General features: G+C 43.7%; 1 protein-coding gene across 5 annotated transcripts in view; it reads right to left on the bottom strand.

Moving 5' to 3' along the window:
* The window catches only part of GFOD2 (Gfo/Idh/MocA-like oxidoreductase domain containing 2), a 38,924-nt gene that overhangs the window by 18,765 nt on the left and 1,434 nt on the right, over positions 1-18,725 (bottom strand). The window lies entirely within an intron of this gene.

Genomic DNA, 18,725 nt, shown 5'->3' with positions numbered 1-18,725 from the left:
TTCCCTGGTGGCGCAGTGGTTGAGAATCTGCCTGCCAATGCAGGGGACACGGGTTCGAGCCCTGGTCTGGGAAGATCCCACATGCCGCGGAGCAACTGGGCCCGTGAGCCACAATTACTGAGTCTGCGCGTCTGGAGCCTGTGCTCCACAACAAGAGAGGCCGCTTTAGTGAGAGGCCCGCGCACCGCGATGAAGAGTGGCCCCCACCTGCCACAACTAGAGAAAGCCCTCGCACAGAAACAAAGACCCAACACAGCCATAAATAAATAAATTAAAGAAAAACAAAAAAAAAAAACTGGCGAGGATATAAAGCAGCTGTTCGTTGTTAGTGAAAATGAAAAATGGTACAGCCACTTTGGAAAACAGTTTGTCGTCTTTTAAAGTTAAATATACACAGCATACAACCTAGCAATCCCACTTCCAGCTATTAACCAAGAGAAATGAAAACTTATGTTCACACAAAAACCCATATGTGAAGGCTTACTTTATAATGTCTAATGTTGGCTTTATTTGTAACTCCCAAAACTTGGAACCAACACTAATGTCCTTCAACTGGTGAGTGGATCAACAAACGGTAGTATATTAATGTAATGGAATACTACTCGGCAATAAAAAAAGAACTACTAATACACGCCACGACATGGATGAATCTCAAATGTATTATATGCTAGATGAAAGATGCTAGACTCCAAAGGCTCCATACTGTGTGATTCCATTTATATCACATAATAAAAAAGGCAAATTATAGGGGCAGAATAATAGATCAGTGGTTCCCAAGGGTTGGGGTCAGGGGCCTGAGGAGACTACAAAATGCCACAAGGGAATTTTGGGGGTGGGGAATGGTGAAGGAACTGTTCTATATCTTGACTATGGTGGTGGTTATATGACTATATGCATTTGTCAAAACTCATAGAACTGTACACTAAAAATGGTCAATTTTACTGGTATGTAAATTATATTAAAAAAAATGTGACCCCCTAAAAAATGATACTGAAGTTCTAAGCCTGGGAAGTTGTAGTATCATTAAGAGAAACAGGGAAGCCATGAGGCCTGACAGTTGAGACACGTGCCAAAACTGGGATTTGTGGATTCTGTTCTTCCCAGACTGGCTAAATATCATCTTATCTTCTGTATGTCTAGTCCATGGAGCCACAGCTTCTGCAAAACCACAGGACGAGACCCACTCCCCATCACAGAGGTGGGCCAAATCCAATATGATACCTGTTTTTTGTTTTTTTAAATTTATTATTTGTTTATTTATGGCTGGGTCGGGCCTTAGTTGCAGTGTGAGGGCTCTGTAGTTGTGGCGTGCAGGCTCCAGGGTGTGTGGGCTCTGTAGTTGTGGCACTCGGGTTCCAGAGCGCCTGGGCTCTGTAGTTTGCAGCACATGGGCTCTAGTTGAGGCACGCGAGCTCGGTAGTTGTGCTGCACGGGCTTAGTTGCCCCGCGGCATGTGGGATCTTAGTTCCCAGGGACTGAGCCTGCATCCCCTGCATTGTAAGGCAGATTCTTTACTGCTGGACCACCAGGGAAGTCCCTGTTTTTGTAAATAAAGTTTTACTGGAACACAGTTACACCCATTCCTTTATCTATGGCTGCTTTTGTGCTACGACAGCAAAGTAGCTGCAACAGAGACCATATGGTCCACAAAGCCTGAAATATTTACCATCTGGCCCTTTACAGAAAAGGGTTGCTGATCCCTGCCCTATCCCAGGGGTTATGAGGCCAGGAGCTCCAAGTGACAGCGTATAGTCATGAAGGTAGCCAGGATTATGATAAAAAGAACACCCTACCTCACTGTGTGTGTGAAGAGTCACAGGTTCTGGGAACTCTGGTGTTAGTGCATAACTTCAGAGAGGTCACTCATTCATTAGGCAGTTTAAGTAGGGGTCACACCCCGGGCAGAAGGTGCCTATGAATCCTTTTCTACCAACAATTGTTTATAATGTTGGGGGTTTCAGCGTGCTGAGCTAAAACCTATATTTCCCAGCCTCCCTTGCAAACAGGTGTGTCTAGGAAGACAAATAATACAAGGTACAGTTTGGTAGAGTTTCTGGAAACGTTCTTTAAAGATAGGGCAACCCCGGGACTTCCCTAGTGGTCCAGTGGTTAAAACTCCACACTCACAATGCAGGGGGTCCAGGTTTGATCCCTGGTCAGGGAACTAGATCCCGCATGCTGCAACTAAGAACCCACATGCTGCAACTAAGAACCCACATGCCGCAACTAAAAAAAGAGCCTGGGGGACTTTCCTGGTGGCGCAGTGGTTAAGAACCCGCCTGCCAATGCAGGGGACATGGGTTTGAGCCCTGGTCCAGGAAGATCCCAATGCCGTGGAGCAACTAAGCCCGTGCGCCACAACTACTGAGCCTGCACTCTAGAGCCTGTGAGCCACAACTACTGAGCCCGTGTGCCACAACTACTGAAGCCCATGCGCCTAGAGCCCATGCTCCACAACAAGAGAAGCCACCGCAAAGAGAAGCCCGTGCACCGCAACAAAGAGTAGCCCCTGCTCACCGCAACTAGAGAAAGCCCACGTACAGCAACAAAGACTCAACACAGCCAAAAACAAGTAAATAAATAAATTTAAAAAATAAAAAATAAAAAATAAAAATTTAAAAAGAGCCTGGGGCTTCCCTGGTGGCACAGTGGTTGGGAATCCACCTGCCAGTGCAGGGGACACGGGTTCGAGCCCTGGTCTGGGAGGATCTCACATGTCACAGAGCAACTGGGCCCGTGCACCACAACTGCTGAGCCTGCGCACCACAGCTGCTGAAGCCTGCGCGCCTAGAACTTGTGCTCTGAAACAAGGAGGGGCCGCCGCAGTGAGAAGCCCGCGCACCACAGCGAGGAGTGGCCCCCGCTTGCTGCAACTAGAGAAAGCCCGTGCACAGCAACGAAGACCCAACGCAGTCAAAAATAAAATAAAATAAATAAATTTATAAAAATAAATAAATAAAAATTAAAAAAGAGCCTGCATGTTGCAACTAAAGATCCTGCATGCTGCAACAAAGATCCCACGTGCCGCAACTAAGACCCGGCACAGCCGAAATAAATTAAAAAGACGGCAATCTCAGTTGTCGGGCGTATTCCCCCCCCACCTCCCCCTTCATTCTGCCTGAAATGCAGACTCTATGGTTCGAGTTGCCACAGACATCTGACCACCAGGAGGCAATCTGAGGATGGAACACAATTTCCTGCAGATATTGGCACTGAGATGGTGAATCAGATGTCATCCACGCCCTTAAGGAACTCCATTTCATCAACAAGACAGGCAGGTAAACACATTTGTTATACGGTATGACAGGTAGAGCAACAGGAACCTGTGTGTGGCACAGAGAAGAGCACCATTAACTACATGGGCCCCAGGTGGTGTGCAAGCAGGAAAGGCTTCCTGGAGATGATGTAACAGGTCTGAGTTGGTCAGAAAGGCTGGTCATAGAGCCTCTCCAACACATCCAATGGCAAGGCCCTCCTTTTACTGGTGGTCCGCTTCTGTTCTTCTGGGGCCACTTTAGCCAGAAAGTTCTACTTTAGATTGACTTGAAGTCTACCCTCATTTAACTTCCATCCCATTGGTCTTACTTCTACACTGTGGAACAACCTGTGATGTTCCTAATGAAACTCTCATATTTCCTCTATGTTTCCTAGGTTGTTTGCAGATGGCCACAATAATTCCCTTCCTTGTTTTCATGCCTTGGGTAGTCAATCACTTCGCACAGTGACTCTGTACTTAGCCATGTCACTTGCTCTGGCCAATGGGACATTAGCAACATGACACAAGAGGTTTGAAAAGTACTTGTGCATTAAGGCTTGCTCTGTGGCTACTCCTGGGATCTCTGGAGCCATCACCATGTGAACAAGCCCAGGCCATCCTAATGGATCATAAGAAACATGTGACCAAGTCATCCCCTCTGCTCCAGCTGACAATGAGTCAATTGCCAGTTGACTGAGATCATTTCAGGCTATCCAGTTCTAGCTGAGCTTACCCAGACCAGAACCACCACCCAGGTTGCCCTAAGAACCATGAGAAATAATAAATGTTTGTCTTAAGGTACTGAATTTTGAGGTTTGTTATACCACAAAAGCTAACTGATACACTCCTTTACAGACCGAACTCCCTTAATTCCCTCAGACCTTCCTCACGTTCTCTATCCTGCTGGCTAAGGCTGCTCTGGTTTGTCCATTGTCTAGATTGTCAATATGCCCCTGAAATGCAGCCCCCAGAACTGAACACCATATCCTGAGCATATTCTGGCCTTCTTCCCTGTACATTACACTCCTGTTGCTTCCATTCATTTTAGAATTTAGACAGCCATGTCATCCTGACACATGGTAGGATTTTGCACATGTCCTAATATTCTGTACTTGCATAGTTAGGTTTTCAAAAATTTTAATTGGGGTAAAATACATATACATCAAATTTACCATCTTAACCATTTAAAAATGTACAGTTCAGTGGCATTCAGTACATTCACATTGTTGTACAACCATCACCACCACCCATCCATAGAACTCTTTTCACCCTGCAAAACTAAAACTCTATATCCATTAAATGATAACTCCCCACTCCCCCTCCCCCCAGCCCCTGGTAACCACCGTTCTACTTTCTGTCTATATGGGTCTGACTACCCTAGGTACCTCATATTAAGTGTAACCATATTATACTTGTGCTTTTGTGACTGGTTTATTTCACTTAGCACAATGTCCTCAAGGCTCACCCATGTTGTAGCATATGTCAGAATTTCCTTCCTTTTTAAAGCTGGATAATATTCCACTGCATGTACATACCACATTTTGTTTATCCATTCATCTGTCAGTAGACACTTGGGTAGCTTCCACATTTTAGCTACTGTGAACAATGCTGCTATGAACATGGGTGTACAAATGACAGGTTTTAAAAAAATAAATTTATTTACTTATTTACTTACTTACTTACTTATTTATTTATTTATTTATGGCTGCACTGGGTCTTCGTTGCTGCGCGTGAGCTTTCTTTTTAGTTGCAGCGAGCGGGGGCTACTCTTCATTGCAGTGTGCAGGCCTCTCACTGCGGTGGCTTCTCTTGTTGCGGAGCATGGGCTCTAGGCGCGCGGGCTTCAGTAGCTGTGGCACGCAGTCTCAGTAGTTGTGGCTCGCGGGCTCTAGAGCACAGGCTCAGTAGTTGTGGTGCACGGCCTTAGTTGCTCCGCAGCATGTGGGATCTTCCCGGGCCAGGGCTTGAACCCTGCATTGGCAGGCAGATTCTTAACTACTGCGCCACCAGGGAAGCCCTCAGGGTTTTTTTCAAGTGTCATTACTTGTTCTGGAATTTTGTCTTCCTGATGCTATTAGAATCATCAAGCTATTCAGAAGCTTACAGATGGATGGAGCCGGGGTGGTTCCATCCAAGCTATTAAAAAATCTATAATACTTTGCCTTGTAACTATATATTTTTAAGTTACAAATTATGCTTTCTACTTTTCAGTGCCAGGCTTCAAAAAGAGCCATTAGGGATTTCTACAAAGTTACTGCCTTGTAATAGTATCTTTACCCTGCAAGCCACATAAATGCAGTCAACTGATTTTCAGCCAAAGTATTAATTCAATGGGGAAAGAATACTCTTTTTAAAAAATGGTGTTGTGGGCTTCCCTGGTGGCGCAGCGGTTAAGAATCCACCTGCCAATGCAGGGGACACGGGTTCGAGCCCTGGTCAGGAAAGATCTCACATGCCGCGGAGCAACTAAGCCCGTGAGCCACAACTACTGCACCTGCCCTCTGGAGCCTGCGAGCCACAACTACGGAAGCCTATGCGCCTCGAGTCTGTGCTCCGCAACAAGAGACACCACTGCAATGAGAAGCCCGCACACCGCAACAAAGAGTAGCCCCCGCTCACCGCAACGAAGAGTAGCCCCCGCTCACCGCAACTAAAGAAAGCCCACGTGCAGCAATGAAGACCCAACACAGCCAAAAATAAATAAACTAATTAATTTTTTAAAAAATGGTGTTGGAACAATTAGATTTCCATATGGCAAACAAAAAACCTGACCCTTCCTTTCTCACTGTGTACACAATAATTAATTCAAAATGAATCAAAGACCTAAATGTAAAAGCCAGAACCATAAAGCTTCTAGAAAAACATATCAGAGAACATTTTCAAGGCCATGGAATAGGTAAAGATTTCTTGGACAGGACACAAAAAGCATTAACCCATTGATAAACTGGATTTCAAAATTTTAAAGAATTTCTGCTCACTAAAAGACTCCACTAAAAAAATAAACAGGTAAGCCACAGATTAGCAAAAAATATTTGCCAAACATATATGTAACAAAGGACTTGTATGCAGAAGAAATCCTACAAATCAACGATGAAAAAATGAACAACTTGATTTTTTTTAACTGTCAAAGGACTTTGATCGCTTCACACCAAAGATACAGGAAAAGCCAATAAGCACATGAAAAGGCACTCCATATCATTAGTTATCAGGGATATGCAAACTAAAACCACGCTGGCTGAGATACTCAAGATACTCGCTAGAATGGCAAAGAAAAAAAAGAAAAAGACTGACAATCCCAAACTTTGGAGAGGATATGGAGCAAACAGAACTCTCATACATTGTTGGTGGCAGTGTAAAATAGTACAGTCACTTTGGAAAACTGACATTTTCTTATAAAGTTAAACATATATCAACTCAATGACACAGCAACTCCACTCGTAGATATTTACCCAAGAAAATGAAAACATACGTCCACAAAAAACTTAGACAAAATGTTCTCAGCAGTCCTAATTCATCTTAGCCCCAAATTGGAAATAAACCCAAATGTTTATGAATAGGAGATGAGATAAACAAATTATGGTATAGGCATACAATGGAATACAGAAAAGCAGTAAAAATGAATGAACTACTAATATATGCAACAACATGTGTGAATCTTAAAAATATTATGTTGAGTGAAAGATGCTAGGCACACACACCAAAAAAACCCCCCATACTGTAGGATTCCATTTATTTGAGGTACAGGAACAGGCAAACCTTACTTATTAGTGACAGTAGTCAGAAGTGGTAGCGTGGTGGTTGGCAGGTTGGGGTGTGGGGCAGGGAGGTGTGGAACCAACTAGAAAGGGGCACCAGGAAACGAATGATGGTGGAAATACTCTATATCTTGTGTTGCATTGTGGTTACATGGGGATATATTTGTCACAACTCATCAAACTGAATACTTAGCATCTGTGCATTTAATTGTATGTAAATTATACCTCAATTTTTAACCACCATAAGTTGTGTCTGAGGGTATAGAACAACCTACTTGCACCTTGCGGATTTACATCTATAATCAAATTAAATGGACATGTGTGAATTAAAAGTCTCTTTCCTTTAAGACAAAACAAAAACCGTGTAAGCATACTTTTGGTACCAATACAGTTGGCCCTCCGTATCTACGCATCCTCAGATTCAACCAACCATGGATCTAAGATATTAAAAAAAAAAGAAAATACCAGAATGTTCCAAAACATAAAACTAGAATTTGCTGCACACCAGTGACTATTTACATAGTTTTACACTGTATTAACAACTATTTACATAGCATTTACATTGTATTAGGTATTATAAGTAATCTAGAGATGATATAAAGCATACGAGAGGATGTATGTTATATGCCATTTTATATAAGGGACTGAAGCATGCGCGGATTTTGGTATCCATAGGGGTCCTGGAACCACCTACCCCCCCCCGCCCCCCCCCCACCCCCCCCGCACACACACAGATACCGAGGGATGACTGTATGGAGACAATGGCTGAAGCCAAGCTAAGGCCAATGATCTACTAAGTCTCGGCACTTGCTGAGGATCTGAAGATGGCACTTTTCCCTAGCCAACATCACACTGGATGAGCTGCTGAGCTGTGGGTGTTAGGCAAGTCCTCACCACTCACAAACAACTCATACTAAGGAAGTGAGGGTTCAGAAAGTTCTTCTCCGGCATCGCTGTAGGCAGGTGAAGCTAATGAAGGCCTTAAGTGAGAAATAATGTGTAACAGTTTTTGGTTGTAGCTGTACAGGTTGGGCAATAAGGTTAGCACGCCACAAAGGCGGCTAGCTCAGCTCCCAGCCCCCCACACCCCAGAACCAGCCCACAGCTGGAACTCCCCAGCAGCAGCCGCCTTTGAGAGCTGTGCACCCTTACGGCACCCCTCCTCAGACTTCGCCGCAGACCTCTGGCCCCTCAGACACATTCCAAGGGGCCAGTATCAAGGGGCTTGTTTGGGAATTAGATTTTTCTGAGGATGAATTTTTTCAGTAATTCTATCTTAATATAAAATATGCTAAAATAGGGGCTTCCCTGGTGGCACAGTGGTTGAGAATCTGCCTGCCGATGCAGGGGACATGGGTTCGAGCCCTGGTCTGGGAAGATCCCACATGCCGCGGAGCAACTGGGCCCGTGAGCCACAACTACTGAGCCTGCACGTCTGGAGTCTGCGCTCCGCAACAAGAGAGGCCGCGATAGTGAGAGGCCCGTGCACCGCGATGAAGAGTGGCCCCAGCTCGCCGCAACTAGAGAAAGCCCTCACACAGAAATGAAGACCCAACACAGCCAAAAATAAATAAATAAATTTATTTAAAAAAAAAAAAAAAAAAAAGCTAAAATAAAGCACTGTGGCCAGTGATGAGGCCAGGACCCTAGTTATTGAGTTGGGCCCTCAATAAATCTTCCTGTCTTCCTTCCTTCCTTCCTTCCTCCCTTCCTCCCTTCCTCCCTCCCTCCCTCCTTTCTTATTTATTTATTTATCGTGCCACGTGGTTTGCAGGATCTTAGTTCTCCAACCAGGGACTGAACCCGCGCCCTCCGTGTTGAAAGCACAGAGTCCTAACCACTGGACCACCAGGGAATTCCCCAATCTTTTTTTTTTTTTTTTTTTAATTAATTTATTTTTATTTTTGGCTGCGTTGGGTCTTTGTTGCTGCGCATGGGCTTTCTCTAGTTGTAGTGAGCGGGGGCTACTCTTCGTCGCAGTACATGGGCTTCTCATTGCGGTGGCTTCTCTTGTTGCGGAGCACGGGCTCCAGGCGCGCGGGCTTCAGTAGTTGTGGCACGCGGGCTCAGTAGTTGTGGCTCGTGGGCTCTAGAGCACAGGCTCAGTAGTTGTGGCACACGGGCTTAGCTGCTCTGCGGCATGTGGGATCTTCCCAGACCAGGGCTCGAACCTGTGTCTCCTGCATTGGTAGGCAGATTCTGAACCACTGTGCCACCAGGGAAGTCCCCCAATTTATTTTTAAAACAGATTGTGACATTAGCTGTGTTTCCTCCTACCTCTCTGGCCATTTCTCTGCTAGTTTCTCCTGATAATGACTGTGGTAACCATTGCTTCTGGCTCATGACTGATGATCCTATTCGGTCTCTTGGCTTTAAATACTATCTATTATCTGACGACTCCCAAAGTTATCAGCCAGGTCCTCTTCCTTGAGCTCCAGGATAGTATAAACAACTGCCTATCTGATGTACATTTCGACTTGGTGTCCAGAACTAAACTCCTGATGTTTCTCCCCACCAAACTCTCTCTTCCCACAATGGCTTCATCTCAGGAACTGGTAACACAAATTTTCTAACTGTTCAAATCAAAACCTTGGAGTAGTCCTTGATCCTTCTTCTTCTTTCACACTTCTCACCTGATCCATAAAAAAAAGTTTTGCTGGCTCTCTACCTTCAAAACACATCCTGTATCCAAGCACTTCCTACTACTCTACTGCCACCACCTTAGTTCAAGTCACTATCACCTCTCCCCAGTGCTACTACGACAGCCCACCTGGTCTCCCAGATTCTACCCTGCCCCTTCCCATGCTGCACCCCCAATCTATTGTCAACACAGCGCTGAGAGTGACGCAATTAAAATGTAAGTCAGATCAAGCCACTCCCCTGCCCAAAGGCGCCACAAGCTTCCCATCTCTCTTAGAATAAAAGCCAAGGTTCTTCCCCTGACCTACAAAAGGCCCTACATGATCTGTCTGCACCCTATCCTCTTTCTGACCTTATACCCAATTTCTCTTCCCCTTGCTCTCTCTGCTCCAGCCACAGTGGTTCACTGCTGTATGTATCTCAAACATACCAGGTATGTCTCTGTCTCAGGGCCTTTGTGCTGGCAGTTCCCTCTACTGTACAGATGATATCAATTTGGCTTACTCACTCCCTCACTTCCTTCAGGTCTCTATTCGAAAGCTGTCTTATCAGAAACAGGTTTATCTTCCCATTGTTGGTCTCATCCTACCACCCCTGCTAGAACGCATGCTCCTTGAGGAAAGGGAATTTTTTGTCTGTTTTGTTCACTGCTATACCCCCAAGTTCCTAGAACAAGGCCTGATATGTAGTGGGTGCTCAGTAAATATTTGCTGAAAAAAATGAAAGATTTCAGACCTTGCTCCTGCATAGTTAATCAATAAACCAAGACGTATATACTGAACTCATCAAAACTGTAAATAATTCTGTATGATCTTGGGATATGTTCACAAATGTAATAAAGAGAGTACTTACGTTGTTAATTAAATAGTTTGGGGCAGAATCTGGTTTAATAGTTTAGGAAAGAAAGCATCCTATAACAGAATAGCTCTGTCTGCCAATTGGGATTAGGAAAATGAGCTGATGCTCTCAGTCTTAAGCTACAACTTGACCAGTCAAGAGGGGCCCTCACCCAGAACTGTCTCTCCAACTACCACCACTCCTCTACATGACATGACTCAAGCTTATCAGTTAGCTCAGACCCCTTGTAGTCAAGTTTCCTCTCTCTAACAGAGAAGCACACTGTAAACCAAGCCTTGGGACTTCCCCAATGGCGCAGTGGTTAAGAATCCGCCTGCCAGTGCAGGGGACACGGGTTTGAGCCCTGGTCCGGGAAGATCCCACATGCCGTGGAGCAACTAAGTCCGTGCACCACAACTACTGAGCCCGAGCTCTAGAGCCCGTGAACCACAACTACTGAAGCCCGCGCACCTAGAGCCCATGCTCCGAAACAAGAGAAGCCACCGCAAAGAGAAGCCCGCGCACTGCAATGAAGAGTAGCCCCCACTTGCCGCAACTAGAGAAAGCCCGCGCGCAGCAACGAAGACCCAACACAGCCATAAATAAATACATAAATAAGTAAGTAAGTAAATAAATAAATAATCAATCAAGGCTTGCAGGACCACAGTGACCCAGCACTTAGGGGCTACGTTCAGTCAAATGCCAACAGACAATCGTGAAGGGAAAGTAAGTGATAGTGGACTCAAACAAGTGATAGTGATTCAAACCTAACCAGTTCCTAAGGAACCGCTCTGGCTGCAGTGGAGCCGTCCTGCCCCCACAGCCAGTCCATCCCTACAACCCATCAATTGGACATCTTAAGGCCCCTTGAATTCATCCACTGCTCTGGTTCCCTGAACAGACATCCAGCGGGTCTCCTGGACCTGACCACTTCCTTCCCCAGCCTCTAAGTGACCCTAAGATAAAGCCCAAATTCCTTCATGGGCTCTCCCCAGTGTGGGTTGGGCCTTTCCCCATCTCTCCACCTTAGCATTTTCCCCTTTACACTGCACTCAGCATGCTAGCAGCTACCAAATCTCTCTCTTTCAGTCCTGCTCTGAGACTCTGGTCCAAACTGTTTGCTCTGCCTGAAACAATCTTTTCTTTTTCTTATTTCCTCAGGATAACTCCTCAGATCTGTTAGGTCTCCAGTTAAACACCACTTCTTCAGAGAAGCTGTGCCTGAGCTTTGGCTTTCACAGCGCCCGTCACACTTCATTGGGATCTGTCATGATGTCAAGAGGTTGCCTGTCTCACACTTTGCTGTCACCAGGACAGAGCAGTGTCTGAAGCTGAGTAGGTGCTGCTAAGCAATGATTGAGGAATGAGCATACAAATGAATAAGTACTAGAACAGATGAATCAAGAAGTCAGGTCAAAACAAAGCCTTCGTGGTAGCTGCACTGACTAGAAGGCAACAGTTTTTCCTGCTCAAGTTCTTCTTTTCCTTCCTATTTTTTTTTTTTTTTTAAGATTTAATTTTATTTATTTTTGGCTGCGTTGGGTCTTTGTTGCTGCGCGCCAGCTTTCTCTAGTTGCGGCGAGCGGGGGCTACTCTTCGTTGCGGTGCACAGGCTTCTCCTTGCGGTGGCTTCTCTTGTTGAGGAGCACGGGCTCTAGAAGTGCTGGCCTCAGTAGTTGCGGCACACGGGCTCAGTGGTTGTGGCATGCAGGCTTAGCTGCTCCATGGCATGTGGGACCTTCCCAGACCAAGGATCGAACCTGTGTCCCCTGCATTGGCAGGCGAATTCTTATCCACTGTGCCACCAGGGAAGTCTCTCCTTCCTATTTTAAATAAAATATGTTCTAAAATCTTGAAGAATATAAGCTTCTTTGTTGTTTTTTTTTTTTGGCCACGCCACAGGGCTTGCGGGATCTTAGTTCCCTAACCAGGGATTGAACCCAAGCCCTGGCAGTGAAAGTGCCGAGTCCTAACCACTGGACCACCAGCGAATTTCCTGAATATAAGCTTCTCTGAATGATGCTCCAGAACTGATACGTGGAACATCACCATAGGAGGGGGGTGCCATGACGTAACATCCAGTTGCAAAGGGATCTATAACATAAGAGCATAATTCTTGAGCATGGTAAAGGAGATAAAATTAAAATGTAAAGGTCAATTTTAAGCTCAATCCTCATTTTGCAAAACCCAGGAAACTGGTGGGGAAATAAGTAGCCTTCCATGGGGCCTTCAACATCAGTCATGTACCAAGAACTAATTAGGAAGGTATGTCTAACTGTCCCCCAGCCCTCCTTTTGGCCTCCCAACACCTGGAATTGAGCCACTGTGGTAGACAGGCTGTCACTGCGTGGATAGCAGAGCTGGACCCAAGAGGGAAGACAACCACACCTCATCACCCGAGCCTGAGCAGAAACCAGGGGAAGTATGCAGCTTGAGTTCTGAACTGCATGTTCATAGCAGAGGGACTACCTGCAGTTCAGTTAGAGCTCTCCATGAACCAGCTTGTACTTATAGTCTGAAAGGGTAGCACTGCTTTCTGCAGGACTGCTTTCAGATAAATGTGAAAGTGTTTCTTTACCTACATGTATGTTTCCATTGAAAAATAAAAGCCAAACAAAACAAACAGGTATTGAGTTTTACACAGGAGTTATGACAAATACTTTGGTCCCTGGGTTTCAACGATCCAAAGGCTCTGTGGGAAGGTTTAGCTTTTCTATGATTTGTTTGTTTATTTTAAGTGTCTTACACTGACTCAATGACATAGAGATCGCTGCCTTCTCACTGACAGCAAAAACACAAACAGGACCAAGGAAAGAAATGCTATTCCCCCATTTCTACAAGCTGACACGGAGGTAAACCGTTAGGCAGCCACCAGAGAGCAGGAGAGCACACCCAGCCCTAGCCAAAGATGCCAGTTCCCCATCTCTGCACTCCCCTCCACACAGTGTCCTAGGAGGGACACTAATGAAAGGCCTAATGACCTGTCTAATGAGGTGTAACTACCTAATGTACAAAAGGGTCAGCTAAATTGGGTCATAAAGGAGAAGTAAATTTAACACCCACAGAGGTATCTGGATAATTATTAGATCTGAAAGTTAGTTTCAGCTGATGATTACAGTAAGAAAAAGTACTTATCTACCAGCTGTATTAATTCTTTATTGCTTTTGAAAGTCTGGCAATAACAAGAAGATTATTTTTTCAAAGATTGCCTTAACAATGAGTTCTAGACTGACATCAACCTGAAAATTCCATCCTCAGCCCTACTCTCTCACAGAGCAATTTTATCTAATCCTTCAACTTCACTCTGACCTCCATGAAAACGTTCTTAACTGGTTCTATACTTCTAAGTGTCTACTGGAAATCCCACCTGAGAGACCTACCAGCTTCTCCCAACCCAAAATCATCTTTCCTCTCCTTCTCCTGTGCTCCCTCACCCCACTTAATGGTACAATATCCAGTCACCAGAGTTCTTTCCTCATTCGTTCCCTAATATTTGTAAGGGCAACAATGAGTCAGGCATTATGCCAGAAGGTGGGGCACAGAGCAGTGATCCAGACAGGTCAGGTTCCTGGAGCTTAGTCTCCACTTCTTGCTACACCCACCGCTGAATACCAAGGAATAATTTGACAGAGGAACACAATGAGTGGCAGGCATGTGACAAAGACTCTGCCTTTGCTGAGGTAAAGTACACTTGGCTGTGATGCATGTGAAGTAGCCAACCCTAGAGTGAGGTGTATTACATACTTTGGTTTTACCTGTAATCCCAAGAAGAGGATGAGTTTTTAATTATAATAATAAAACATTTTTCAATGTGCAAACCTAATTTACTACGGTTTTCTTTGTGTTTTCCACCTTCTACATGGATACAAGCATCCTGTCGCTGTGAAAATGGCTATTTCTATGGCAGCGAGAGACACTTTAGAGAATTACCTATCTGCCTTCCTTCAGATTTTGGGTGTAGGACATTCTTAGGGCACCCCAGAACACAACAACCCTGACCGGTGTTCTCTAACTCTGTTATATGGCCTCTGGTCACCAGGAAGGTTGAGTAGTTCTCCAGTGACTGGACATGCCTGGTGCCCTTCACAAACATCTCCACTTGTATGCGGAAAACTGCTCACCAACTAGGCCATGATCATGTTCAGCTGTGTTAAACCTGAGACGTAAAATAATCTAATCTCAGGACAGTCTTTGCCATACCACCCCCTTTTTCCTGTTTTCCTTTTGGTTAATGTGTAATGAAGGAGGCCGGTTATAAAATACAGGATGTATATGGGATAGGCCCACCTGAAAATAGCCATTCATTTTAGTATTTTAGAATTTTCTGAGTATTGTTTAAATGACGCTCAATGTTTTACCTCACTATTGAGACTCTAAGCTCTTTCAGGACCAAGACTGTATTAAGGAGATAACAGGTCCCTGAAACTTAACACTTCAAGGTATTTGGTAACACTCCTATAATAATTTGGAAATTACTTGAAGGCATTTAAATGTTCTTTGGACAACAATCTTAGCATATCAGGAATATTAAGCAGTGAAGGAAGGAGAAAGAAAGACAATAATTTTAAAAGAATAACCACTATGATCAGGAGCAAGCCTTCCGCTGGGGGAACCAAAACAGCCATTTAAGCACAATGATTTAGTTTCGAAAATAAGATCAGATAAGAAATACTATGTTCAATCATTTCCCCCATTGCTTCAAAAAGCAAGCTATGTCCCCTTAGCACCTGGCACAGGAATATGAGTGCAAAAGGCTGAAAAGTAACAGGAAGTACAGCTGATCTCTCTACCATCCCCCATTTCCCTGACAATGAGAGGATGCCTGGATGACAAATACACATCTCAAAGGCTCCCAGAGCCACCCCCAGAGAGGCCCCTCTGAGATGATAACCATTTCCTAGCAGGAACCACCACCGAGCTGCAGAAACCATTAACCATGTACATCCTAAAACGTGCTTTGAGATGCTGTAACACAAAACCATCCATCAACAAGCACCAAAAGAGACCCTAAGGGTCAAAACTATTCATCAACGAGCACCAAAAGAAATAGCAGTCTTAGAAAGCAGCATAAGATCTGTACAGTCACCTTTCAAATACATGCATGTAAATTCATTATCCTAGGTAACTGCACTACTGTTTGGTTCATGACACCTGAGTTAGGAAACATCAGTGCCGCCCCGTCCCTGCCACCGTTCTCCCTCCACCACTTTTAATACAGTCAGAGAGCAAGAAGGGGTGAAGGCTCGCAGAGAGAAAACAAGTTCAGTATCATTCTTTACACAAGCAAGAAACTTTCAGGAGGGGTTTGTTGGTTTGTTTGTTTTAATATTTACTCATTATAGAAAATTACTATGTGTTCTTTTTATGTTCCTTTTTGCTAAGTTTTTACAAAAAACTTTTGTAAGTTTTAGCAAAAACTTTTGCTTAGCTTTTTGGTAAGATGTACTTGTAATCAAACTGTATTCACAACTTTGTATCCTCATTTTTTTTCACTTACTATTTTGACATAAGCATTTTTCATGTTGTCACAGACAGTTTTTAAGGGTTACGTGGTATTTTACTGACTACATGAACCAGCTTTTCCTTTCTCTAGTGTTAGGCACCTATGTCATCTTCCAATTTCCTGTTATAACCATTATACAGGTTAAGAAATTATGGCCCAGAAATTACATGATTTGCCTAACATTATCATTCTAAGCAAAATATAATCGTGAAAGTAACTAATAAAGATTTTGAGGTTGTAAAGTGATATGGTAAATCTCAAAACCAAGTAGAAGCGTTTCCGGTTGTATTTTGGGATTATCTATTCTCATGAGAAATTGAGAGCTGACAGTTTGAGAGGAGCAGAGTTATCCCAGGCCAGAAAGGAAGACTGCGCTCAGTACTTAGTTCCCATTCCTCAAAGCTTTCGTTCCTAATCTTTCATAGTAGAAGACAGATAGGAACCGTTACAGAAGCAGCTTCTGGGAATGGCTCTGAGAGGTGGTGGGGAGACTGAGGTATCCCCACAGCAATTCCGGGCAATCCTGGATCCCAAAGAGTGTGGCATTTTGTCACTGGCAACCTTGAAAACTGACAGTACCTAGGACAAAGGCACTACTTGCAATTCCCCTTCTAAGAGCAGGAACTAAAGAACACGTGTTAAGGGTAGGGTTTGAGTGTATTTAAGTACTGCAGGAACATTCACCTCTTCCTTCTTAATGTTTAATCCTATTTTCTAAGTGTTCATTCCCATCATCATGAAAAAGAAATATTTACTCCATTTCTCATTTCCTTTGTCTGGGTTTAAAGACATGGTACTTTAATGAGCTCATTCCTGACCTAACGGCTAATTCATAAGTGAATGTTAGTGTGCTGGGAAGTCTTACTGTTTTCATGTTTTTCTCAGTATCTTTTATCATTCTGATTTTCACGAGCCCAAACTTATTTCAACTATCTTTCATTCCCCACTCTTAAAAACACCTGACATCTAAATTTTCAAGTAATTTGGACTTTTAGGCTGTCCTGAAGTTTACTAATACAAAGCTGCTTTTATTTGTATATAAGAAAAATAATGTCCTATTACTATACTGTAAACGAATTCTCAAATACAGCAAAATAACCAATTTTTTTCTAGACACTGTCCAATTCTAATAGTGGATTTATCCTAGAATTGGACCTCCTATTATAAAAACACACAAGTGACTTGTTAGGCATCAGAAGGGCTCTTCTGCTTCTAAGTGAGTGGTCGCTGATTCCTGTGTTTTCCGAACACCAACTCTGTATTACAACTTCCTACATGAGATCACACTGTGTCTCCATTTTATTTCTCCTCTTATTGTATAACTAGAAAAGCAGTTCAGTGAAAGTAAATCCTGCTAGCATTACTGATTTATCTGGTAAGTTGGCCTGTTAAATACTGTTGATTACTTTACTACAGGCCAGGTTTGATAACTGCCCTCAGCTGTCCCAGAAAATGGAATGGATGTTAAGTAATTATTTGTCAAAGGTTTCATTGCCATAGCAATGAAGAAACACTTTGAGAGTGTGCACATCTTTCTCCTCTGAAAACAAGTGTCTTTCTGATTAGAGGGGCTAAAATAATGCACACAAATCCATGGGGCACACTCACCACATTTAAGCATTATCTCCTCCAAATGCTCATTCAAGGAAGTATTTGCACTGACATTCAAAGCACCCTCCCACCCCCTATCCAGTGCCACAGATGGTAATTGCTCCCTTCCATCTACTTTGATTTTGGCCTACTTGTCTGTCTTCTATCTGGGCCAACGCTAAAGTAATGAGGGTTTCTACACAGAATACAATAATTTTCATAAAGCTTTTCTGACAGGATTTGGTTAACAGTGCCAACGTTCCCCCACAGATTACTATCCTTCTGATAATACCCCATTGTCTCTTGAGGTAGTTATACAAATATTTCCAGAGATGGAAGAAAAGTCAATAAAATGCAAAGCCGCAATAGCCATAGTTATGGACAAAGGAAGAACAAAGCTTTCTTCCTTAAACTAATTTGACCTATTAACATTATCATACTTTCAATGCATCTTCTCTTATCACTCTGAGGGGTAAAAAAAAAAAAAACAAAAAAAACCCCTGCGGCAAAGTCAAATACACAGTGAAAATTAGTTTTATCAAGCTAGCAACAAACTGACTTCGATGATTAGAATCAGGGACCACCTTTTAAAAATCACACACTTCTTTTCCCCATATTACAAACATTTATGTCTTTTGGGGGAGTACTTTTTTTTTTCATTGCTAATCCTACTACTAATGGGTTCTAGTATTACTATAGAAATCACATATTTGAATTTTCCCAACAAATAAAAATAACAGATCCGATCCAGACCAATCATTCCATAGGAAAGGTATAGAACAACCAGGTGGTAAGAGAAAGTCTCTCACAATAGAATCTTTAGCTGTAAAATGGTGGGGGTCGGGTGGGTGTCTACCAATAGAACTGTCTGCTGAAAATTTTCAACTCTTGGTACAGATAAATTCTCTAAACTCCTAGTCCAAAAGCAGTAACTTTTCACATTTTCTGTAAAATGGATGGCCTTAAAACTCTTGTTCCCTGGTGTAGCTTTTCAGAATGAAATGAGTTTCCTTATCAAGAATGTATCTAGGGGCTTCCCTGGTGGCGCAGTGGTTGAGAACCCGCCTGCCAATGCAGGGGACACGGGTTAGATCCCTGGTCCGGGAAGATCCCACATGCCGCCGAGCAACTAAGCCCGTGCGCC

This window comes from Eubalaena glacialis, chromosome 18, assembly GCF_028564815.1.
Source record: "Eubalaena glacialis isolate mEubGla1 chromosome 18, mEubGla1.1.hap2.+ XY, whole genome shotgun sequence".
NCBI classification, from domain to species: domain Eukaryota; kingdom Metazoa; phylum Chordata; class Mammalia; order Artiodactyla; family Balaenidae; genus Eubalaena; species Eubalaena glacialis.
The sequence above is the reverse complement of the archived record's forward strand: the minus strand, read 5'-3'. Positions and strand labels throughout refer to the sequence as shown.